Below are 26,787 nucleotides of genomic sequence, written 5' to 3'. Positions count from 1 at the left end.
TTGTATTTCCAACAAACTCATGTTGATGCCTTGCTTGTAGTTCATGCACAACATTTTGAGTAGCAAATCCTGATCCTTTATTTTAAATGGATATACCATAAGTCAGAGAAAATATAGTTTGCTCATTATTGGAATCTGATTTCTTTGAGTTTCACAACTATGAGGAAATGTATTCTAATAAACTTCTCTGAACCTGTGAGAGCAAATTCTATGTTCCAGAATAGGCTTTATTCTATGTAAAACTTCTTTCAATTTTCCTGAGCTATGCCAATAGTGAAGTCACATTTTTGTTTGTGGGTTTTGTTTGTTTGTTTTGGTGTGTGTCTTTTTAAAATTCTTTTAAACATGTTTTTATTAATTTTAGAGAGAGAGGAATGGAGAGGGAGAAAGAGATAGAAATATCGATCAGCTGTCTCCTGCATGCCCCTACTGGGTATCGAAGCCACAACCCAGGCATGTGCCCTGAAGGGGAATTGAACCACCATCCTCTTGGTGCCTGGGGTCGTTGCTCAACTACTGAGCGACACTGGCTGGGCTTTGTTTGTCTTTTAAATTTGTAAAGATATGCTTATCAGAAGGAAAGCCTCATTCTGGAAACAAAATTTGAAATGTTTTATTTCTATTCCTTTTCAAGTTAACGTAGAAGTCTGTGTTTTCAACTTTGGATCTTCCAACCTATTATTTTATGTTAGTGCCTCATTTATTATGTATTGGGTTAAAATTTTGAATACCAGATGCAGTTTACCTGTTTACAGTTTTTTCCCCTCTTTATATCCTGGAATCTTTCTCCCAATAGAACTGGTTTGAGAGGCTGAGGCATATTACCTACAGAAAGAAGCACACAAAATAATCTAAAGAGAACAAAGAGTCAAATTCTTGGCTTTTGAGCTCTCAGGTAGACTTTTATAAATCTATTGCAAAGTCAATAGTTTGAAAATCAAAGCTCTTTTCTTTTGGAATGGATAGAATTTATTCAGAGAGAACAGTTTTTTTGTTTTGTTTTGTTTGTTTGAATTTCATACAATGGTCTCTAGATGTCAAGAGCAAAACCTGGAGGACTTGGGGCTCAGGGTTTACACAGTAAACCACAGACCAGGGAAGACTGTATGAATGACATGAAAGCATTGTGCCTACTCAAATGGGATCAGTTTTGATCAGTGGTTGGAAGAAGGAGATCAGAGGAAATGTGATTAGAACTCATAGGCTGCCTGGAATCATGGTCAGCGTGGTGAGGGAAAGGAGTGGGGCTGGGGAGTGTATAAAAACACAGGTATATTTAGGGAAACCTGGGAGTAAAAGCGACATGTCCTCTGCCTCACAGAGTATAGCTTGGTGTGACAGTACAAACCTTTTTGGGCACCCCAGCCAGCATGGCTCAGTGGTTGATCATTGAACCAGAAGGTCACGGTTGGATTCCAGGTCAGGGTACATGCCGGGTTGCAGGCTCCATCCCTGATGTGGGCATGCAGGAAGCAACCAATCAATGATTCTCTCTCATCATTGATATTTCTATCTCTCTCTCCCTCTCCCTTCCTCTCTGAAATAAAAAACAAAAAACAAAAACGTAAGATGGGAAACCATAAAAATGGGAGTACCATTTTTAGTTTTTTTGAGGAATTTCTTTTAGAGGAATCCACAAGCAGCAAAATCTCAGACATATGCCGAAGGAACTTCTTCACTGATACTGCTCCTAAGGCTATGGAAAATAAAGAGAAAATAAACAAATGGGACTATATCAAAATAAAAAGCTTTTGCACAGCAAAAGGAACCATCAACAAAACAACAAGAGAGCCCACTACATGGGAGAACATATTTGCCAATGTTATCACTGATAAGGTTTTAATCTCCAACATTTACAGGGAACTCATACAGCTTAACAAAAGGAAGATAAACAACCCAATCAAAAAATGGGCGATGGACCTAAATAGAAACTTTTCGAAAGAAGACAGAAGGAAGGCCAAGAAACATATGAAAACATGCTCAAAGTCACTAATAATCCAAGAGATGCAAATCAAAACGACAATGCGGTACCATCTCACACTGGCCAGAATGGCTACCATCAACAAATTAACAAATGACAAGTGCTGGCAAGGATGCGGAGAAAAAGGAACCCTCGTGTACTGCTGGTGGGAATGCAGACTGGTGCAGCCACTGTGAAGAACAGTATGGAATTTCCTCAAAAAACTAAAAATGGTACTCCCGTTTGACCCAGTGATCCCACTTCAAGAAGCTAGAAACACCAATCAGAAAGGATATATGCACCCCTATGTTCATAGCAGCTCAATTTACCATAGCTAAGATCTGGAAACAGCCTAAATGCCCATCAGCAGATGAGTGGATTAAAAAACTGTGGTACATCTACACAATGGAATACTATGCTGCGCTAAAAAAGAAGGAATTCCTACCATTTGCAACAACATGGATGGAACTGGAGAGCATTATGCTAAGTGAAATAAGTCAGTCAAAGAAAGATAAATATCACATGATCTCACTCATCTATGGGAAATAATGAACAACATAAACTGATGAACAAAAACAGATCCAGAGACAGGGAAGCATCGATCAGACTGTCAAACCGCAGAGGGAAGGTAGGGGAGGGTGGGGGTAAGGGGGAGAGATCAACCAAAGGACTTGTATGCATGCATATAAGCCTAACCAGTGGTCACAGACAACAGAGGGGTGAGGGCCTGAATGGGGGGAGGGGGTTGGGAAGGTAATGGGGGGATGAGGACAAATATGTAATACCTTAATTAATAAAGAAAATTTTAAAAAGCCTATCTAATAAAGATGGAATATGCTAATTGACCATCATGCCCTCACAAAGATGGTTGTGCCCACAGCCAATTAGGGAATATGCTAATTGACTGCCATGCCCTCAAAGTTGGAGGCACCCACAGCCACAAGATGGTGGCGCCCAGTCCCCTCAGCCCTGCTGGGGTGGCAGGCGTGTGGCATGGCCGGAGTCCCCCAGTCACCTCAGCCCCCAGCTGCCCAGGGCCGGCCCAAGGTGCAGACAAGCCTTGGATGGTGGCTACTCAGCCACCCAGGGCCACCCGAGGCTCAGGTAACCAGGGCTGGCCGAGGCTTGCGCTGCTGGCAGTGGCAGCAGCAGAAGTGTGATGGGGGCATTGCCTTCCCCTGATCGCTGGGTCACCTCCCACCCCTGAGGGCTCCCGGACTGTGGGGTTGGGGCAGGCCGGGCTGAGGGACACCCCCCTCCAGTGCATGAATTTTCATGCACCGGGCCTCTAGTATATTTTAAAAAAAGCAAAAACCTTTTTGGGTAGACCTGTGTCTAGTATATTGCTGGAGGAACAGAGCAGCAAAGGCAGAGAGGAATACTGCTGACACTTTGGCATGGTGGACTCTCTCCAAACCCTGCTTTCTTAATATGGAGAAAAAGATCTTATAACAAATAAATGGCTAGGATGAAGAGTAGATACATGCTTGGACTGGGTAAAGGTAAGTTCCAAACCAGGCCATCAGCAGAAAATATCAACATCTTATGAAGGAGGTTAAGGGAGATGAACTACATACAATGTGGAGAGTAAGAGTCCTGGGCCAGATGCCTAACCATGCAGAAGACCTTTCAGAACACAGATTATCTCCAGTAGAAAGGAAAGGGAAGTCCATTGGGGATGGGAGTGGAGGAGGAATCCGGAAGCATGACTGCAATGGACTGAGTTGTACTAACTAGAGACCAAGGTTTAAAGCAGAAGTGGTTCTGCTTAACTTAAAATTGTAAAAACTGAGCTACCCTGTCATTATTGGGCACTGAGGAATTGAGATTAATAAACTAAATTAAGTTTTACAATGTAATAATAAAGTTACAGTTTATCAGCATGAGTTCTGTGCCTATCTCAATTCATAATCTCTACAGTAAGATGATGATAAGAATGCCAGTCCTGCTTACTTCAATTTTCAATAGTAGAAAAAATATATTACTGTAGAATTTTAGGGTAGGAATCAACCACAGGTATAATTAAATCATGTTATCCTCTTACAATCTTTGAACACTTCTTGTTCTTGCAGTCAAGCCCCAAATCTTCCATGTGGCCTGAGACCCACCGGGTTGGGTTCCTCACCAGTTCTGCAGCCCCATCTTGCTCCATTTGCCCTGTGACTTGTTTTGTTCCAACCACACATTCTTTCCCATTTCTCAAGCTTCACCTGCACTTGCCCACCCCAAGGCCTTTGCAGATCTTATTTTCTCTGCTTGGAAGACTCTTTCCTCCAACCGTGGGTCAAGTTTCTTGTTAACTGGGTCCCTATCACCCTGTACTGCTTCTTTAAGTACTGTACTTAACATTAAAATAGATTTTTTGTTGTTGTTTTGGATAATGTAAGTCTTCCCTCACAGGCTGTAGCCTTCAGTGGTCAAGACCATGTCATTTGTATATGCTGATGTAGCCCCAGAATAGCAGGGGCCTGACCTGTGGTACTCAGTAATACTTGGGGAGTGAGCAAGTGAATGAATGAATGATGTGATTCCATACTCTCATTTTACTCATGAAGACATAGGGTCTGATGAGACTTTTTTCAGATGCTTGGCTATAATCAAAAGGTGGTTTTTTTATACCTTGGGAAGAGGACAGGAGAACAATTTTCTCCAGTTATCAAAGAAACTCAAAATAAATGAAAAAATATTGTCTAGTTTAAGAAATCATTACCCCATCTCCTACTGTCCAAGCCTTTTTGGTTTATTTATTTGTAAAACCTTCTTTTAAAAGAATCATCATACTTTTATGACATCTCAGATAAAATGTTATGGCTGGAAATCACAATTTTTATTTATTAAAAGCAAACCGGTCTCTTTGGCTAGCTCATTAAACTTTGTGGGTGTTTTAAAAGATGAACATCCAACATACCAACAATTGGTCTCCATAGGTGTTTTTCCCCTATGGTAGCCAGAAAACTACATGATATTTTGAAAAGATGTTTGCTATACCTACAATAATACTGAAGCAATAAAGACCAGTGAGACAGCTATAAATGTCACTAGATAAATAAGAGAGTCTCAGCTTGTTTTCTCTTGTACGAGATTACACAATTTTAAATTGCACTCAATTGGTACTAATTTGGCAATCTTAGCTTTGATATGCTTCCCGTCTTAGAAATCTATGGACTGTAGATTTGAGGTGCATTCACACCAGGTTTGAATGGAATGCATTTGCCGCACAGTGGGAGGAAAGTTTTGTTTTATTCCTGGTTTTCTCTATGCTTCTTGGTGTGGAAGCTGTGGATCCTAAAAAAGACTTATCAATATTTAGTGTATCTTCTATAAAATGACAAGCTTTAGAGAAATAATTCAGTATCAATAAATAACTATAGTTCTGGCTGCCCAGGTATGTTTTAAATACTGTTGACGAAAGAAACTATTTCTCCAAGAAAACTATATGACTGTCAGACAACTATTTTTTCCCCATAAGGCCTTATAAATAATAACTAATACTATGCTAGGATAATAGAGGATTTTCTCAATCTCCTCTGGGTTCCAGGTAGAATACTGGCTGTTAGCTCACATTTATGACAAACTATTATTTTTCTGCTAAAACAGATGGATTTTGAATTGACATTTTGACATCACAGAAAAATACATACTGTCCTTTCAAACACTCCTCTGGAATACATCAGGAAAGCAGCTATTAAATGAAATTTATGACAGCAGGACTTCATTCTACTTTTCTTATTCAAGTGTTTATTTGTTTGAATTGGCCATAGACAGGTTCCTAAGGATTTAAACTGTGTCAGAAATGATTTTATTTAAGTCAAACAACAAGCATAGTCACACCTTGTCACCATGCCTCAAATGACTTCTTTTAGGGAGGGGCCCCCTTCATGAGTTCAGTAAGGCTTTCCTGGGCATTGTCTCCTTTGTAAGATATATTTAAGGCTGGAAAATTACATAGGAATGTTTACCAGATACAGATATTAAAACAATTTTTACTCCCATAACTGTGAATATGGACTTGTTTAGAGACAAGTATCAACAACTTGAAAATAGAATATAACATTGCCAGACAGAGATATTATCAGAATAATTTCTATATCTGTAAATGTAGCCTTAGAGATATATTAGAGCTGTGTTACAGAAATATCTACTCAGGGAAATGATCACTGCAGGGATTTTATTGTAATTGTGTGTGAGGATGGGGTGGGTAAAGTAAGACATTGATTGTGGTATTTTATTAGGTAGAGTTAATTATGAGTGCTGGAACATTTAAATTCATTTTATTTTTTATATTAAAACTTCTTGTTATTTTTTCCTGTGCAGAATTCTCCACATTTTTACTGATTTGAAAGGTGAGATTTGTTTGTTGAACCACTTATTAAGGTAATTCTCTTCAACTGTATTTTTAAATGATTTAACAAAATAAATTTGGAGAGAAGAGACTTAACACACATGCATTTTAAAATGTACTATATGCAACAATTTCTCAATAACACAACAATTTCTCAATAACACATGGTATTCTCTTTGTGCCATTGGAGAACTTCAGATTCTTAAGTTTCAATCATATTTACTATGGTTATTAATATTTTAAATAGTTTACTAGCAATTTAACCATTCTTTTAAAAATATAGATATATCTTTATTGATTTTGGATGGAGGCAGGGAGAGGGAGAGAGAGATTGAAACATCAATGATGAGAGAGAATCATTGATCGGCTGTCTCCTGCGTGGCCCATGCTGGGGATAGAGCCTCCTGGTTCGTAGGTCGATGCTCAAACACTGAGCCACTCCGGCCGGACTAACCATTCTTTTTACCTCTATGGTTCATAGGGAGTAAAAGTAAATAGCTATCTTGTGGGCTTCCTTGGTTACTTTGCTCTTTTCGTTCAAGGAGCCATGTTACAATATTGGTCTAGAGATGTTTTGAATTTCAGATGATGTTTGACAATGAAATACTCATAAATATTTGTAGAGTTTCCATAGATAATGTGTAAAGATGGTGAAAAAGGAACATATATCAAGAGATTTGCTAACATAGTTGGTTTAATCAGATCCTGACTTGTATCATAAAACCACAAAGGTCAATGAATGTGAATGGTAAAATATTCTTCTTTTGGTTGAGGAGAATGAAGTCTAAAGGAATAATTAATTGATAGCAGAGCTAAGGCAAAACTTGTTTCTCCATGAACCTGACCAATGAAGGGGCCATGATTTGCACTCAGGCTGCGTGACTCCACACCCATGATTCCATGCACCTCAGGGCGTTTGCATGTCTACCAAGTTATATAAGGGCTTTTAGAAGAGGCCTGGGTCACACAGACCCTTCCAGAGGGCTCTGGATCTTTTAGGAAGAGATTGGGTGAGAGTTGCTCTCTGGGACTGACAGTGCATGGCTTCTCTCACACCTACAGAGTAAACTGCCTGGGCACAATTACCGCCCATCTCCAGCAGTTAGTGCAGCTGCTGCCCGACTCCTGGCTGGTGCTATCAGTCATGGACCAGCCTGAGAGTGTTTCCTCCTTTCCTCCTTATCCCTCAGCCTCAGACAAGGTGGAGAATGTGAGATTCAAGGGACAGATGAACAGACTGAGGTGTAGAGAGGGGAAGGGATTTGCCAGCAGTCACCGTCAGGAAAGAGAGTTGATAAGAACCGAACACTCATGTAGCCATTCCATCTTCACAACAAATCGCGGAGGAAGCTGAAGCTCATCGAGGCTAAGGAACTTATTCAAGGTCACACAGCTGTTAAGGAGAGTTATAATAACAACAGGAATAATAATACTAATACGCTAACCTGTGTTTGGGAGTTACTATGCGCCAAACATCCTCTCTGTGGATGCTCACAATTCTAGGAAGTAGATGCTATTTTCCCTACTTTTGCAAATGAGAAAAATGAGGCTCAGAAAAGATGAGTAACACGCGGAAGGCACATGGCTAGTAAGTGGGAATGGCAATAAAATGAGCCAAAGTTTATGAGAGGCTCAGTGTGTGCCAAGTGCCTCATTTTTCACCGAGGGAGGAATCATTGCAATTATCTCAAATATATAGTGTGGAGAATGGGGCATACAACAGTTATTTGATAACAGTCACACAGTTAATAAGTGGGACTATAAATATAGTAATACTAATAATAAGCTAACGTGTATTGGATGCTTGCTTACTTTGTGCCGAGTATTATTTCGCGATTCTGTGGCTCAGAATGTTGAAGAACTTGCACAAGGCCACACAGGAGGAGTAGCAGAGCGGGGATTTGGATTTAGATCTCTAAGAGGGAGGACTCTGTATGGGAGGGGAAGTTGCTGAATGTTGAGGTTCTTCATTGCAGACCAGTAATTAGCTAGTTAGGGGGCTTCCTGGAGGGTGTGGGTTTTCCTAGGGTGGCATCCTTACCTGTAACATCAGAGCACTGGTCCTCAAAGATTAGAGATTGAAAGATGAGGAAGTCTGGGCATCCTGGGAAAGGGCAACGTGCTGAAGACAACTAAATGCAGGAGGTGTGGAAGGGGGTGGCCCTGCACCTCCAGCCTGAGTCTCACCCCTCTTGCTGGCAGGATGCCAGCCGTCTCCAGGGCCTCTCTGTGAGTCAGTCCTATTTTACAGATTGGGAAACTGAGGTTCCAAAGAGGGGAAGGGACTCAAAACATTTTTATTTCTGTCCTCTGATTTTCTATGTTTTCTAGTTGAATATTGTTTTGTTTTGATAACTTTTAAATCACCACAGAGGACAGAAATAAAAATGATTTGAATATTCTAATTAGAAGGAAAATGGGAAAGTGTATCTTCATCTTATTTTATTGAAACCATGCTCCTATTGATAAAAGGATTTAAACCAAAGGGCTATCCATAAAAGGGTAAGATAATAAAATCCACAGGTTGAAAGAAAGAGTGTGCTACAGATAATAACTTTCATACTATGAGATTTGGGGTCCTGATGGATAGAGAGAGTAGATTTAATAGGATCTGAAAGCAAATGTGCCTATTCAGCTGGTGATCAGAAAATAACAGATGGATTCAATGAGAATGTTGGAAGGGTTACCAGAAAAAGAAAACAATACTATTATTTAAGATAATGGAGACATTCTTCACAGATTGTTTCTGGAAAAACCAGCAGGCAAGCTTATCCCTTGACGGAGGCACGGTATACATTCTGATCAAAGCATAATGAGTTGGCCTAATAAAAGTTTTCAGTGCAAAAGTCAAGAAAAACAGAAGGCATTATAGGTAGCAAGCATTTTACCTTTATACTGTCCCCAGTGCCATCAAACAATTACATTAGCCATCTTAAGACAGTGTTTTTTAAAGCGTCACAAGGTATTCTCACAGACCCTGTCGGGGGATATTATTTGCCTTTCCCACTTTTATGCTGTCATGGGGACACAGTGAAATTTTTCCAGAGGCTACATATCGTTTGCTATCATAACAGACTGAATGCAACAGCAGATACATGAATGTAGCCGTCTTCTATTTACTAAAGATACTATAGAGATTGCCAAAAATATAAAAAAAATGCCTCTTTTCTATTTTTCCTTTAGAAGAGTAGTTATTTTTCAATAAAGGATCATATTATTCATATTAACATATGGTGGTTTTATTACTATTCTCTTCAAATAAATTGATAAATATTTTTAAATCTCTCAGATTTAATTTCACATATGATAAATGTTAATAGATGAAATCAACATCAACAAAAGCTCTGAGAGCCCCACACGATTTTTAAGACTATAGAGCGATCCTGAAACCAAAAATCTTGAGAACCTCTGTTTTTAGGAATATGAGAATGTTTCTTCTAAAAATTGCCTATGTAAGGTACAGACCGCAGATGTTCACCGTGTCCGTTAGTCTTCTCCTCTTGGAAACCTGGGAGGAATATACTTCCTCACATCCATCCAATTGAGTAGACCTGTGTGACTAGTTCTAGTAATTCATTGTGGGGAGCAATGACATGTCACTATTTGTCAGATCATTTGATGGCTGATAGGAGATTTTTAAGAACTCTCTTTTCCTGCCATTGTAACCATGGAGGTGTTGTTGACATAAAGGTGGCAATGATTAAAGCAGCCTGGGACACTGAGCCAATCCTAGGTGCAGAACTGCTCTGGAGAGCCGCCTGGACTGGCGGGAGACCTGGCATGAGCCAGAAAAAAAATGTTATTAGTAGTAAATCCCTGAGATTTGAAGGTTGTTCACTACTCTTGCATAAACTAGTTTACCCTGGCTTGTACCTCATTTTTCTTTGGAAGAACCAGCAGGAGAAAACAATTTTAGCAGATTATTACACTGAGAGCTAAGGGAAAGTCCTCATATGATTTGAATGAAATGTGATTCGGAGTACTTTTTCAAAACTGTCACCTACTGTATTTTGATGCTCTAGAGGTAATTATAAAAAATTACATCTGGCTCTGTGTAAATGCATCTAATATGGATAACATGTAGATCTTTACTCTTAAGGAGCCTGTGACCTAAATGCTGTTCTTTTTTGTTGTTGATCCTCACCCTAGGGTATTTCCATTGATTTTTTTAGAGAGAGTGGAAGGGAGGGAGGGGAAAAGAGAGAGAGAAATGTGAGAGAGACACATGGATTGGTTGCCTCCAGCACGCACCACAGGGGGTCAGGGATCAAACCTGCAACTCAGGTACATGCCCTCAACTCTTCAGTGCGTGGGCCAATGCTCTAACCACTGAGAACACCAGCCAGGGCTTCCATGCTGTTCTTTTATTTTAGGTGCTTTGGGAAACTCAGAGCCTCAAAAGTGATCATTATTTGCATTTACAAAAAGCAATGTTCTATGTATTTAACTCATTGAATAATAGTTATTAAACGATCATTCTGTAGTATGTACTTATTGGAAGATAAAACAGTGACAAAGACAGTCTTCAATGTCACCATTTAACTTCCTGGCAGGAAATTGATGAAAGGCAAAGTGCAAAATTTGCATGCCAACTGAGTTGGCACATTTTCAAGAGCTTTCTAGGAAGTCCCTCCAAGAACTTGGGCTTAAATCTTACTGACCACTCTTAGCTCCGAGGAAGGCTGGAAATCATAAGGTTTTGGGTTAGGCACATTGACACCCTAGAGATAATCGACTCTTGTTAATAAGGTGGAAAAGTAGACAGATAGTGAGTAGGCAGCCAGGCATGTCTTCCACACTTTCTCTTGGTTCCTTAGACCAGTGGTCGGCAAACTGCGGCTCTTTGGCCTCTTGAGTGTGGCTCTTCCACAAATTACCACGTACCCTAATTAAGTTAATAACAATGTACCTACCTATATAGTTTAAGTTTAAAAAGTTTGGCTCTCAAAAGAAATTTCAATTGTTGTACTGTTGATATTTGGCTCTGTGGACTAATGAGTTTGCCGACCACTGCCTTAGACAATCTCTTCACCTTGGTTTTGCCAAAACTCAGGACTCCCATGTACTGCCAAGACATGACATCCCCGGTCCCCAGTCCCCAGTGCTCCCAAATATCACTGAGTTACCACCACCCTGGCTCACATGGCTGCTTCAGGGCAGTGGCATTCTGCTCACATGTTACTCTTGGGGCCAGGGCATCTTTGAAAACTGCCTGCGGGTCCATCTGCAGAGCTGCTCCACACGGTCTTTTTCATCTCTTGGCTGCACTCTGGGAGCCAAGCCCAATTTCCTTTTGCTCTTGGACCCACAGAACTCTGTTCTCAACCCATTCTCTGCGCCCATGCAGGGAAATCCATTTTCCTTCATCTTGTAAACGTAGTCATTTTGCCTGCACCTAAAGATCCTCTCAGTCCTTTAGAAGCAAGAGGATCAATGGACTACTTTTCCTTTGTTCTCTGATGTTTTTCTACTAGAAGCAACATTTAAAGCACCTATTTGAATAAAAGAGAGAGAGAGAGAGAAGAAAAGACAAGTTAATATCACAAAGTGTCATTCTCCCCATAAGTGACTGGGGGTTCAATATAATGTTGTGAGGTTCCTGATATGCGTTTGTACTATGGGAAGTCTTAGGAATTAGTTCCAGGGATTTTTATGAATGACTTCCTGCACAAAGTGATGCCTAAACTAAAAATCAATATAATATTTCCAGTTGAAAGTAAAAGAAGGAGGGAGAGGAAGAAGGAGTGAGAGAATCAAAAGTATTCCAGAGAGAGGAAATAGCACATGTAGAGACAAGAAGTATGAAGGGGTCAGGGAATTGTCAGTAGTTCAGTTTATGGCTTTAGAATACAACACAAAATAGAGTTATGGTGATGCTAAAAGGGTGAGAGAGGAAAATAGCTTATTTGGATTTTATCCATGGGGAAACTGAGCAGCCCTAACAATTATGCTTTAGTAAGATCTTTCTGGCTCTAGTATGAAAAAATGAATTCAAGCTGTTCAAGACTAAAGCTATGGAAACCTTTTAGAGGTCTGTTGTAATTATTTTGGCAAGATATAATGTCAGGTTGACCTAAAGTCATAGCAGTGGGAAGAAAATAATTGAATAAATTGGAGAGTTATTATGGGTATATAAAATAATTGCAACATCAAAAAATCAATCTTTGTCTTTGGACTGGCAGTTGAGTGTGTGCTGGTGATATTCTCTGAGGCAAAGAACACAGGAGGAGGAGCAAGTTCTATGAGGCAATGCCCCTATCTAAACCACTCCCTATTTCTGACTCTTTATTTAGAATTTATGGTTATCTGTTATATTTTATATTTTTCTACTTTGTATAACCCCACTAGAATCTAAACACCTTGTGGAAGACATTTTTGAATGTTTTATTCTTGATTGAATCCTCAACTACTAGAACAGAGTGGATACTGAATAAATATTGGATAAATGACTGATTGATTGAGTGCCTAAATGAATAAGGACAGGCCAATAGTAAAATAAATATGTTCAGTATTTGGAGCTGCTCAGTGTGAGTTGATTTTTAACATTCTTTTGGGGTTGTCCAGGAGACATAAGAAATATAGGTATGAAGTTCAGATGATATCTCTGATGTAGAAATAGAGTGTTGGGACACCCTTAATATATAGATAGCCTTTCAAACAAAGAATGAATGAGATGTCTATCCTGTAATTCAGCTCTCAATTAAAGGACATATCCTATTAGACTTTTTTTTTTCTTAAAATATGTGTTTATTGATTTCAGAGAGAGGAAGGGAGAGGGAGAAAGAGAAACATCAATGGTGAGAGAAAATCATTGATTACCCGACTCCTGCTCGCCCCCTACTGGGGATCCAGCCCGAAATTCGGGCATGTGCCCTTACCAGGAATCCAACTGTGTGACCTCCTGGTTCATGGGTCTACGCTAAACCAGGGAGTCACACCATGACATAGTTAAGAAGCCTTTAAAATAACAATTTAATATTTTGATATTTTGGGGAGGGTTAGTAATAAAATAATGGTTGTCCATTGAAACATCAATGCTTCATTGAAAATTCATTAACAGATTGCAAATGGAGCCCAATAAACATCATCTAGTTCTTCCCAGTTTAAAAGTCCCCATAAGTTCCAAAGGCAGGTTGTTCTTCAACCCTCCTTCTGAAAAGAATTGTTTTTATCCCCAGCACCAATCCCAGCATTGGTGAATAATAGGATTTTGGATTCAAGCCCATTTCCTACCTCAGGCTTTACACTGAAAGTTGCAATTTTCACAGAATAATTCATTTTGGAGACATAGGCAGCCAAGCAATCATGTTAGCTACTGCTATTAATAATAAATATAAAATGCCAAGAGAAAATATACATTCTTAAGTTAATCAGACAATGTGGCTGCAGGAATTACAACACAAAATCTTTCAGCAGTTTCTCGAAAAACACTGGAACATCGAGTTTAATATTGATTGGGGAAAAAAAATAACCTGTAAGCACAGGCATGGAATATATAATGAATCTTTTTGTATAGTCTACACAGTGAATGTGTTTATGCCAATGTATGTACATGTATACACAAGGAATCTGTATCTAGGTAAATGTGACTTATAGTTAAGGGCTTGCTCACCTGAGCTAAATTACTTTCAAGTACCTTGCTCTCAGTAATGCCATGTGATTTAGTGTTGCTCCTCCTGATCCATTCACTTCTATGTGACAGAAACTTTCAAGGAAGGTCAGTGGTATATGTAAGAGATTATGGCAGCTGAATTATGGTTTCAAACAGGTTTGGCTTTTACGCTACCTTAGAAAATTGAATAGCTTTTGATTTAAAGTCATTTTACATTAATATGCATTTCTCTCTTGTATTTCACTTGAAATTAGGCAGGCTAGGTTTATACATTCCACATTAATTCTTGAGGTGCCTACTCAATTACATATTTTAAACAAATCATTCTGGCTAAGCTGACATCAGGTACAAACAATGAGAGAGAATAAGTAAGAGGCTCTGAATTCCCTGGCTATTAATAGCAACATTAAAGGCATCAAGACCTCTGTATGACATGCTAGTAAAGGTATTTTTCTCTGTTAATGATTCTGTACACAGCAAAAATTTTAAAAAAGGGATCAACTTAGAGGTTCTATAATATCTATCATGAGCTGTTTTTTTCCCAATTATGAATAAGTTGGGAAATAAATTTGGAGGTTTCTGGGTCTTTGATGATAGGAAACTCAATTGCACATTTGATAAGTCAGTAGTAGAAGAGAATGCATTTTCTTCTACCTGCTAAAATGTACTGTTTCCGTTGCTGGATGGTATTGTGATTTTCTTTACTCCCATTACTGTGCTGGCTTATGGGTAGAAACACGTCATTCCTCTGCACCTTCCTTCACTCTGCTTTGGATTATTTTCAAGGTCACTTTAATTCAGGCTTTAGAGCAGTGGTTCTCAACCTTTCTAATGCCACGACCCTTTAATACAGTTCCTCATGTTGTGGTGACACCCAACCATAAAATTATTTTCGTTGCTACTTCATAACTGTAATTTTGCTACTGTTAATAAATCGTAATGTAAATATCTGTGTTTTCCGATGGTCTTAGGCTCTACAGCAGCGGTTTTCAACCTGTGGGTCGCGACCCACAGGTTGAGAACCGCTAGCAGGGTCGCGCCAGGAAGAGTGTGGACTGATCGTCTCAAATGACTACTGTGGTTGAGACTGCAGCTTTCTGAACTTGAAAATTCAATATTCTGGATTCTCAAGTCTAGGTTTTTGAGTGGAGAAAGTCATTATTTTACAGTACAGGAAGACTAACCCATATTTGCTGTACTTCATTCTACTCTATGGAAGAGTAGATCTAATATCATTATTTCATTGATTTATTTAACAAATATTCATCACGGGTATGTTTTCTACCAGACACTGTTCTAGAAATTGGGGAAACAAATTATTACAGCAGTGTCTGTGCCTTTGCCTTTACAATGCTAACTATTTACTGCCAAATTAATATGTTATCAGTATTAGGTATTAAAATTGACTCTGAAAGCTTGAGTGCTTGAGTGTCTATTACCTGACGAAACCTCACAACTTCTTACCCATAAAAGGAAGGAAGGGTTAGGAGAGAAGGAATGGTTTGTGTGTGAAGGGAAGCAGAAGGCCCACAGGAGGCAGTTCTGCCGAGGCACCTGGTCATGCTTCATTCATAACGAATGGCCTGCCCTTGGTGCAGGGACACTTTCCTTACATTTTAGGTCATATAGTGGCTCATTACTCAGTAAACCAAATGATTCCCATATGCCCAGTATATTTATCTGAATTATGTGGAATAAGGCATTTCTTCATGGCATTCAGAATGCTCCATTTGAGGAAACTGTTTTAAAGAAGACAGAATTATGTGGTCCTACAGAGGAAAGAGACATGGGACTCCATAAAAAAAAGACTTATAATAAAATTAGGTATGTTTTTTAAAACCTCATGGAAATATTCTCAGAGCCACCAGAAAATATTTAAATGCACAACTGAGTTCTTTATTAATAAAAAATTTAGTTACTTCGGAGCATTAGAAGCTTTTGCTCTTATAGCAACGACTTAAGCAAGAGCTCTGGGTCCCACAGCAGGAAGCATTTCCTCTGTTACTATAGATTTATGCCTGAGTGCACAAAGCAGTGTGTGCTGCTAGAACCGCTCACTAACTTGTGATCCTCTCACTAACTTGTCTTTTCCTCCAAGCCTCATTCAAAGATCAGGCCTATCCAGACCTCCATGCATTGGTAAGTGAAGCCTCATTGGTGCTTCCAGATCAATCTATACTTCTCCATATATCAATGTCTTCACCATCATCCTGGATTGATATCTTTCCTAAATATTCATCTGTTCCTACCATGTACTGTGTTTAAATAAAAAACACATTGTAAGTAAATAAGAAAAGCTCTTTGAGCCCTGGCTGGCGTTGATCATTGGTTAGAGCATCGCTCCTCACACCAAAGGGTTGAGGCTTCAATTCCCAGTCAAGGGCACTGGCCTGGGTTGCAGGTTCTATCTCCAGTCCTGGTTGGTACCTCTCTCTCTCTCTCTCTCTCTCTCTCTCTCTCTCTCTCTCTCTCTCTCTCTCTCCCTCCCTCCCTCCCTCTCTCTCTCTCCCTTGTCCCCTTCCACTCTCTCTAAAAAAAAATCAATGGAAGAAATATCCTAGGGTGAGGATTAAAGAAAAGAAAGAAAAAAGAAAAGCTCTTTGACCTTGAGGAGTTTACAGTTTAATGCTGTTACTCTTAATTATAGATGGACATTGTACTCAACTGAAGACTTAAAAAATATAGATTCTCATTCCTCACCAACTCTGAGTGGGGAATTCTATCAGTCTCTTAAAATTTGTCTCCATGTGACTGTTGCACATCTGCAGTTGGTATGATTGGAAGTGAAAAAGATGATCTTGACAACAAATTATAAAAAAAATTGCAACAAATATTGTTGGTCTATGGCATAATGTAGTTACAGATGGAGGAGTGCTTGGCTCTGTTTAGGCAGGTCTCCTGGCTAAGAAAGTGATATTTGAGTTTAAAGATGATTGGAATTAGATGGAAGGAATAGATAGGGAAGGTCATTGTATGAAAAATACATAAAAGCATGAAATAACAGTTTCTAAGTACATAGAAAAATTCAAAGAGTGCTAATATGAATACATATATTACTTTTATCTATATTCAAAAATTATTAACATTATGGAATAGTCTTTTGAAAAAACAAAACAAACAGAAAAGCCAAAACCAAAATCAAGGCAAATCAAAGCTTTAGTGGCTTCTTCATAAAAATATCTAGAAAATAAGGAGTTTGATATTCCAGTTATACTTTATGTATAAATAATTGCCTATTAACAAAGTAACATTTGCTTACCTAAACTGGTCATACTGCATTTAGGAAACAACAATCTTGTTTATCTACACAGTTCCTTTTAATTCTACAAGTCTGATTCTGTGTGTGTGTCTGTGTTTGTTTTGCTAACAAAATAAAATAAGCTTATGATTTGGTCTATATTAATTTATCTATTTTTAAGGTAATCTTTATAAAAACCTACATTCCTCACTGCAGTCCCAATTTGTGAGAATTTGCTAACATAGTTTTATTGGAAATTATTTGATATATTCTACATCTGGGCTACTTGTTTTCTCTACATGAAGACCTAAGGTAATGCAGAGGACTGGCAGTAAAAATCTTTGAGACCCAATACACAGCATTACATTTTCTATTAGACATTTTAAAATTGGCAACTCTGGCAAAAAAATGAGCAAGAGTTAATGCTCAAGATGACAATTTTTTTTCTAACCCTGAAGGGAAATGTCAAAAGTAGACAAGGTATCAACTTTCATATCATTTTTTGTAATCAGATATTGCTGATATGCAGGAGCATGCTGGAAATGGTCCAGACTCAAGCCCTGGACCATTTCCAGCATGAGTTCTGTATTGACTTGTTTTTTTTTTAATTTTAATTATTAACCAAACCCTATTAGAGCATTGATATTCTCATGAAATAAAGCGTTTGAACTAAAATGCTTTTCAATTACCTTTTTAAGACGTATATCCTATAACTGTATGTAATATCCTCTAGAAATTGTGCTAAAATCTTATCTCAGTTCATAAATAAAATAATTTACTTTTTTTTGGAATTATCCCAACTTGTTCATTGATTTTCACTATATAATCTAAGACAATCCTATATAATGAAAGCCTAATATGCAAATCGACCGAACGGCAGAACGAACCGTGGAACGGCCGGTTGCTATGATGTGCACTGACCACCAGGGGGCAGATGCTCAACGCAGGAGCTTCCCCCAGGATGCAGGCCCCAGGCCAGCCAAGGCAGGTGCCACTAGGGGTTCCCGAATAGCCCCGCCAATTGCCCCACAGAGGGAGACAATTGGCAGTGGTGGTGGGAGTGGGGCCAGTGAGTGGGCGGTGCCAGGCTGGCCAAGGAGGGTGCCAGCCACCCCCCCCCAATCGCCCCACCGGTCACTCTGCAGATTGGCCCTGATCACTGGCCAGGCCTAGGGACCCTACCCATGCACGAATTTTGTGCATCAGGCCTCTAGTATTTCTCATAGTACACAGAAAAGGAAATGTTGATATTACATATAAGATTTAACTGTATCAAAATGATAATGAATTCAAGAATTTTCAAAGTTGTAACCACTGAGGTGGAAATTAGAGTTTTGCTCAGTGTTAAGCATTATTTTATTAGTCATCACATTAAACTGAAACTATTTGCATCTACTTTTGGTTGTTTATTTTTGCTCCAGATAGTACTTTACGAATGCAGATGTATGAAACTTCTGCAACATTACTTGTTATGTGGGTTTAATGTTTATGGTTGTCAGATCAGAATGATCAAATGCAAATTTCTCTCAGGTGTTCATGCAGTGAGGAATGATTTTCAGGATGTATATTCTACTTGGAAGCATATATTAGATAATTTCTGATGGGATTTCTCTTCTCTCCCTCATGGCAGGACTGACTGACTGCTGCTACATCCGACTTATGGTGACTCACCAGAGCCAAACAGTTAAAGCTTGATCTGTGGCTCTAGAAGGAATAAATAAATTGTTGGCCATCACAGGCACTCACACTGCTGCTGGTAAGCCAAACATATTCATAACATGATCCCTCAGGGAGGGCACCTGTCACAGATTTCCAGAGTATTCTCTGCTGCCTAGGTTTGGGAACATTTTAATAATTTATACATTTTCTTCAATGTTAAAGGAATATTTATATTAAAGTGTAGTACTTAGAGTTATTATTTGTTTCCTTCAAAACTAATGCGATTATTGACTTTAGGTAGACAGTTTTTATATATTGACTGCCCAGCATCAATTTCCATTCCTATCAATACCCCGATTTTCTTTTGAAAAATGACCTCTCTCGCATGGTATGTAGTTTGGAAGGTGGAGTTAATCACATTATACTGCTTTTTGACTTACTGAAGCTGAAGGGTCCCCACATCTTAGTACTCAGGTACAATCAAGGGCTACAAGTGAAAAATAACTTTAGCCAAATAGATTTTCTCTGCAAGGATTATACCTCTCAAGGGGAATGAAACAGGATGGAAGAAATAGCTGGAATTCATCTATTCCAGCAGTTTTTCCATTGCAGAAAAGCAGTTCCAAGTCCAGGTTCTTGCTCTGATTTTAATCCTGGCTCTCAACAATTCTATCCACTTGGTAACACCCTGATATCCTTCTAATACATTTCTTTTTTAAAAGCTATCGAGAATGGGTTTCTGTTGCTTGCAAACAAATAATACAGGACACACCAAAGTTAAGTTACATCGTTAAGTAACACCAGCGACTTCAGCAGGGCAATTAATATAGCTTTTAAGTTTTCATTCCAGGCTTTTGTTGATGTCTGGAGACTATCAATTAGCTGCCACCTTTTTTTGAATATTTCTTAAACTTTGGGAAGTCCTTTCGCTCTTGACCTTCAGAAATGAACAATTCTAATAAAATATTAAAAGATGTGGACCTGATTTATTTTAGTAGAGTGAAAATGAAAGAAGAGAGGTGTTTTGTTTTGATTTTTTAGCTTGGCAATATCGATGTCTCCTTTCCTCTTAATTTTAATGCAGAAGCTGTCAGTGTACATTAGAGACAACTCAGTAAATCTTTACAGAGAGGAGACACTGAAAAAATATTCTCCTGATTATCCATTTCCCTCTTGAGACCAGAGCTACACTACACATGACATAAAATATATCTCAACCAAAATGGAAAATATAGCTAATTCGCATTTTAGGCAAACACATCAGGGATTGCAAAAAGAAAAGGTAGGTAGATGTAGCCTGTTTCTAATTATTTAGGGAGAGAAACTTCTGTTTGTGAATTACACATTTTCATATACCTTCTTCCTCTCTGTTTCACTCTTCTCTGTTTCTGTCTGCTTGTTTCTGTCTCTTTCTTGTGTGTGTTTGTGTGTGTGTGTGTGTGTGTGTGTGTGTGTGTGTGTGTGTGTGTGTGTGTTATTGCCTATTGAAACCTTTCTATTGCTCATTCGCAACAAAACAAGAGTATGCAGGAGAAGGATTTGTAGCCCACAGTACTCTTGTAAAGGGTGGATGGAATGCAATTGCTTCTATTGAAATCATGGTCGTTTCACTCAACTTCCCTGATAGAGACACTCACAGAAGTAAGTTGGAGAGCTTCTTTAATGTTCCAGGGGTTTCCACTCAGTGGGAGAGTTTGGTTCTGGTTGCAGTGCAGTGCTTACTTGCCATATGACCCTGGAAACACATCACTTCACCTTCTTCGGGACTGGCTCTTTACGCTGTATAATGAAGTGCTTGGGTTAGTGATCTCTAAGGACGTTTTTTTTTTTCCCTCTAAAATGAGAATAGTAGATATTGTTACAAGTGATTGTCAACATATGCATCCCTAGATCAGTTTCTTCAGTAGAGTTAACAAAGCTTATTTTCTGTGGAAAAAAGCCAAGGTAAAGATTCTGTATAATTTGCTATGTTTCCCCTGTTAGTTTTAGACCCTGATAGGAAGTCTCTTCATATAATACAATCTTTACCTAAAATATCCCATGGATGGGATGACTCATCTAGTTTTGAAATTAGATTTCAATGGTATTTGAATCAGGTCCTCTGAGTTTTAGCTTGAAATTGAAGGCTTAGTGCTCACTATTGTTTTTGAGTGGTTTACTAACTTTGGATATAAGACCTTTATGCTCTGTTTATATGAGGAAAGTATTTTACAACATAGTGAACCACTATATGATTTATCTCTCAATTAAAAATATTTTTTCTCAGAATAAGTTTAATTTGATAAACAATTATTGAATTAGAATAAGTTTAATTTGATAAACAATTATTGAATTACTGGCATGGTTGTGGAAGATAATGATATAAAATAAAAATAATTGCTGTATATGCAGTAGTTAACTTCAACAATCTACTTACTGAATATACCTTTCCAACATTCAACTCCCTTTTTTCAGTGTACCCATGTATTAAATTCATGATAATTTTTAGTTCCTTGATTCTTCAGTTTTCTATTTCTCTATCTTGCGTTTAATTTTTTCTGCCTTTAAGCCTGAAAACATGAAACCTCAATTTAATCACTCTTTGCATTAACCCCAATAGCTTTGTCTCCATGTCTTTCTTTATACCTGCACTTTAAGGCCCAATTGTCAATGTAGATTTGCTACTAAAGGAAATCACATAACTATGGAGGGTTGGGAGAGAGCAGTTTCATAGTTTCCAGCTTCAGTTTGGTACTTAAATCTTCCTGGAAATCCTTTAAGCTATTCATCAGTTTCTCTCCCATGCATTATTATTCTAAGCCCCCACAACTCTTCTTAAATTTCCTAATCTACTCCTAGTTTTTGATTCCCAGAAGATGACAGTGCCTTGGAATTCATAGAGTAAACAGATGGAGCTAGGAGGACTCTAGTTTCTTAGCCTTTCACCTGCAACATATCCAGTCTTGCCTTTTATCTTGTCTTTTCAGAAGAAGCAGTCATTTTTTCCCCCTGTTAATAAAAATCCTCCTACTTTGCATTGGATCCTGTTGTCCCCATTTCCTCAGGGACTTCAATCCATCAGGTATCATTGCTGAATCTTATAACTTGATTTGTTTCTCTACTGATCCCTTTCAACAAATTTTCACCCTCTAACCTAAAACATTTAAAACACCCAGAACTTGCTTAAATTTTTTATATTTTTCAAGCATCATACTATGTCATTCTGTCCATTAACAACAAGCTTCTTGAAAGAATATCCCTCATTGCTTATTCATGCTACATGCACATACTAGTAGATCACTGTACTTAGTGAAATTCTAGTTCCCTGGAAATTAAGGAAAAACACTTTTGCCAAAATTGCCAAAATTTCTAAATGTAAAATTGAAGGAGTAATTTATGGTTCTTCTATAATTAATTTTGGAGTAGTATTTGAAAATAGAGTTGACTCATTTTCTTACCATTGAGATGCTTTCATCTCTTGGCTTCATTTTTTTTTCTGTCCACTTTTCTGAGCTATTATTTCTTTTTGGACCAATGGCTTCCACTATATCCTATGTTTTTGTGTTTTCCATGGTTTCATCTGAAGCCCTAATATCTTCTCAGAAATATATCAGTTGACCAAGGTGTAAACTCTGCCAGGTTTTTTGTTACCTCTATGTTACCATCAACTGCTCTATAGTCTCCTATACATTAGAAAGGAAAAGCTGGAAACTATATTTCTGAGAAGACCCGTGGCTAGCACAAGGAAATATAACAACTTGCTTCCATTCATCGTAGCATATCTCCAACAGTTTAACATCACTCCTGTTGACCTCCAGTGACACATCAAATTCAACTTGTACAAGACTGAACTCATAATTTCTATGTCTGAAATGAACTATTTTATGTTATCCCCTCAGTAAATGGCACTTCATTTGTTTTCATAACCCCCAAATTGGAAGTTATCCTATATTATTCCAACCTTCCTCATTTCTACTGTTCACTAATCCCATCAATTCCTAAAGGCATCTTCAATGAATTCTGTTAAATCCATACTCACAGACCCTATCTTAGCTATCTTAGTTCTGTTTAGCATAATTTTCAAGTATACTATTTTAAGGCTTATAATTAATGTTTCTGTCTCATATTTAGCTTTTGTAATTCTTAAGGATATGATTGTTCACATGCTTGTGTGAAATCTTCAAATTGTTCTTCATTAACTTAAAGATAGAATTTAAACTAACTTGGATGTGAGAAAAAATATAAAAACCATAAATTTGTCTTATCCTATCTTTCCCATGTCATTCCCTACATCCAGCTCCTGTTTGGCCCATTCGTTAATGCATCTTCTTTGAGTTTTCTGTGGATTTGCACTATGGTGACGTAACCTTCCCCTTTTATGCCTCAAGAATTACTGTAAATATAATTTCCTCTCAAAAGCATTTTGATGGTTCTTGCAGTCCACTCCCAACCACTACTGTTGAATTATTTTGTGCCCACCCTTCTCCCACCTTGTTCTTATCTTTTAACATGTCACAAATTATGTAGTATCATAAATATATCTTGATTTTGGGTTAACTTTTCTATCTAGTTTATGAGAATGTGAGATCTTTGAGGACAAAGAATGTACTTTTTTTCTGAGTGCCTAGAACCTACCAGATATAACCAATAAGAAATAAAAGACAGATAAATGAATTAATTCAAGTGCTTCCAAAATCCAACAAAAGTACATATTTATAAAAATACGAATTTATAAGTGAGTGGGATTGGTCAATTCATGGACATGGAACTCCGATATTTAACTGATCTATCTTAAACCTAGAAATGATACAAACCTTCTCTTATATCATGTAATATAGTATGCACCCACATCAGAATGATGTGAGCAAGTTTGTTGACCATTCCTGAGTTCAGTGGAAAAAGGTAACATGCAATGTCAGAATAGTATAATTTCTTTAGACAGGGAGTCCAGTTTCCCACAAAAGAAGCTAGGATGACATTTATTTTTTAGTTTTTTTTTTCAGCCTGAAATGGCTCATTCAAATTATCGCCTGAATCTAGTTTCTGCTAATGATCACATTTGTTCTATAAAACTTGTCCATTCTGCAATCTTTTCTGTTCACCAACTTTATTCTGTCTCTTAATTGATCATATTTGCCCTTTGGATTCAGTAGAGTTTTCTGCCACCAACTTGGACAATAAATATTATGGTTCTAAATCCCAGTTACATATCCTCAGGCTTCCTTTTGCAGTATCCCTTCCTTCATTAATCTGGACCAGTGTTTCCCACTGTAGCTGTGTTCTAAATATCTGGAGAGCTTAAAAAACACAGATGAACAGCTTCCAGCCAAACCAGTTAGAGAAATTTCTGTGTGTAGGTTCAAGCATGGACATTTAAAAACGGCCACACATGAGGATTATTGATTGGGACCCTGTGGCCTAACACAGTGACACTTTTGTGTTCTAAAAACAGAAAAAAAGCCACTATTCCCTGTTCTTCAGAATAGGGAGCAGAAAAGAGTCTGTAACTCAGTGTAGAGGTGTAGGTTTGATTTAGACAATGTCTGCTAAATAAACTTGCAGATAAGACAGAGAAAAATAGGTTTTAGAATGGCATAATAAATAATTCACCAAAATTATGCAATCATTGATTCAATTTAACTGTGTTCTAGGATCAACCAGATTCCTAAAATCTCATCTAAAACTTTTGCTTTGGAAACAAAGCTTTCTAATAAGACGTAAACTTTTTATTTACCTCCTGATTACATTGAGTAGAATATACTGCCAAGGTTTTGTTTCCAGAGGTTCAATTGATTTTTTTTTATGTCAAATTTCAAGTTTTAGCTAATTAAACTTCAATCTTTTATTATTTGGCATCTTGAGTGTTTTTTTTTTTTTTTTGGCTTTTTGCTTTTTTGGTACAAAATTGTTAAAAGGTATTAGGAACATATACCCAATGGTTTCTGTTAATGGCATCAGTACAATAAAAATTTATTTCCAACCTTTTTTTTGTTTCTGGGAGTCCTGAAAGCCGAGAAGCTAAATCTCAGAACACATTGTTTTTATTTGCAGGACAAAAATGAAATAGGTTTACTTTGAAATTAGAAATTGCTAATCCTATTTCCTATAGTTGTTAACAGTGAGTCACTGTTTACAATTGGATTATCAACTGAACTAAGGGCTGTGTACCATGTGCAGTGAAAATTGAAAAAGCCTGTATGACTAGCTGCCATTGATTTTATGTTACTGCACAATGGTAAATGTGCCATCTCCTTAACACTACACTCTGTAGCTCTATTAAAGTGGACTTTCATGATTAGAAGCAAATTATTTGGTGAGGAAAAAGTAAAAATACAATAATTAATGAGACTGATAACTTTTGGGGGCCTCAATAATATTTATTTTTTCAGTTAACATTATACAGAAAATGTATACCTGTTACTGAAGTCATCATGTCATACTGGGAGACGATGGTTCTTTTTATATTGTTTTCATCACAGGATAACATGTGCAGCCTGAGCTCATCTCCTGGTCCTCATGTTAGGCTGAAGATGTTGTCTTCAGTCTTCTTATATAACAATGTATTACTTAGGTACTGCAGGGCAACACAATAGTGTGTGTATAAAATGGCATCAGTACAATAAATATTTTGTTTCTAACATTTTTTGATTCTCTCTCTCTTTACTTATCTATCTATAAGAGAGATTTTTTTCTTTAATCCTCACCCAAGATATGTTTCTTGATTGAGAGAGAGAGAGACAGAAAGAGAGAAAGAGAGGAAGAAAGAAAGAATAAAAGAAAGAATGATGTGAGAGAGAAACGTTGATCAGTTGCTTCCCATAGGTGACTGAACTGGGGATGGTACCAGCAAGCTGTTTTTGATGTATGGGATGACATTGCAACTTACTGAGCCACCCAGCCGGGGCAAGAAAGAAAGATTTATTATAAGGAATTGAGGAATTGGCACACATGGTTATAGAGGCTGACAAATCCCCAGATCTTCAGGGTGATTTAGCAAGCTGGAGAACCAAGAGGGCTGATGGTATAATTCCAGTGTGAAGGCCAGCAGGCTCAAGACCCAGGAAGAGTCAATGTTTCAGTTCAAGTTTGAAGGCAGGAAAAAGCTACATTTATAATTTTTGCCTTATCTGAGGGTACTTGGATACCTCTCTTCTTCCCTCCCCTCTTTTTTTCTTTGTCTGTACACATACACACACACTTTACATCCACTTTTTTTTTCTCCTTATTTTACTTTTACTTACATGTTGGCAATAGTAGACTATTCATGTAAATATATCCTAATATATATAAAGAGCTAGGTGGCGTCACGACCCAATGGGCGACGGGTCACCATGAAGTGCATGGAGCACCTCTTGGTCCCCCCTCTCCCCCAGCCCCCAAGCAGTTCACCAAGAGGGGGGCTGGCGGCGGGGCAGGACTGGGGACTGATGAGCGGTGGTGCGGGCTGCTTTGTGGGGTGGCCATGAGCTGAGCAGAGCAGTCACCCAGGCGGCAGCGAGTTTCGCGAAGCAGTCGCGGGGTGGGGGAGTTTCCCAGAGCAGTTGCGGGGTCGGGGAGCCTCCCAGAACAGTGGTGGGGTGGGGTGAGTTTCAGGGAGCATCCAGCGGCGAGCTTGGCTGAGCAGTGGCGGGGTGGAGGGAGTCTCGTGGAGCAGTTGAAGGGCCGCGAGCATTGAGCATCCTGGAGCGTCCCGGGGCGGGGAGCTTCACGTAGCGTCGCAGGAGAGCAGGGGTACACCCCAATATATTATATTCTTTAGAGTGTGTTGTGGGGAATGCATGGGTATGGGCAGAACTTGGTAGCTGGGACACTCAGAAATGTCCTTGTAGCTTGGCCTCTTGATTCCATTCAAGGGAATCTAAAGGCTTGTGTTCTGCCCAGGACCTGGGTTGGTCCTAGAAAGTAAAATTCTAGGTGATTTTGCCCGGAGGATGATGGTGGGCTGGGATTTTTCATATGTGGCATCTTCACTCTAAACCAAGTCTTCTGGGGAAGCC

The 26,787-nt window shown here is 38.5% G+C and overlaps 1 protein-coding gene across 6 annotated transcripts in view; it reads left to right on the top strand.

Annotated features, from left to right (window-relative positions):
- The window catches only part of LOC307108733 (uncharacterized protein), an 823,426-nt gene that overhangs the window by 331,692 nt on the left and 464,947 nt on the right, over positions 1-26,787 (top strand). For all 6 annotated transcript variants that reach the window (XM_079786886.1, XM_079786881.1, XM_079786883.1 and 3 more), the window contains exon 5: positions 18,783-18,908. The gene's annotated coding sequence lies outside the window, so the exon portion shown is untranslated. The remainder of the gene's footprint in view (positions 1-18,782; positions 18,909-26,787) is intronic.

Source organism: Cnephaeus nilssonii (genome assembly GCF_951640355.1).
Source record: "Cnephaeus nilssonii genome assembly, chromosome: 2".
In the NCBI taxonomy this organism is placed as follows: domain Eukaryota; kingdom Metazoa; phylum Chordata; class Mammalia; order Chiroptera; family Vespertilionidae; genus Cnephaeus; species Cnephaeus nilssonii.
Note: the sequence above shows the minus strand (reverse complement) of the source record. Positions and strands in the feature narration are given on the sequence as shown.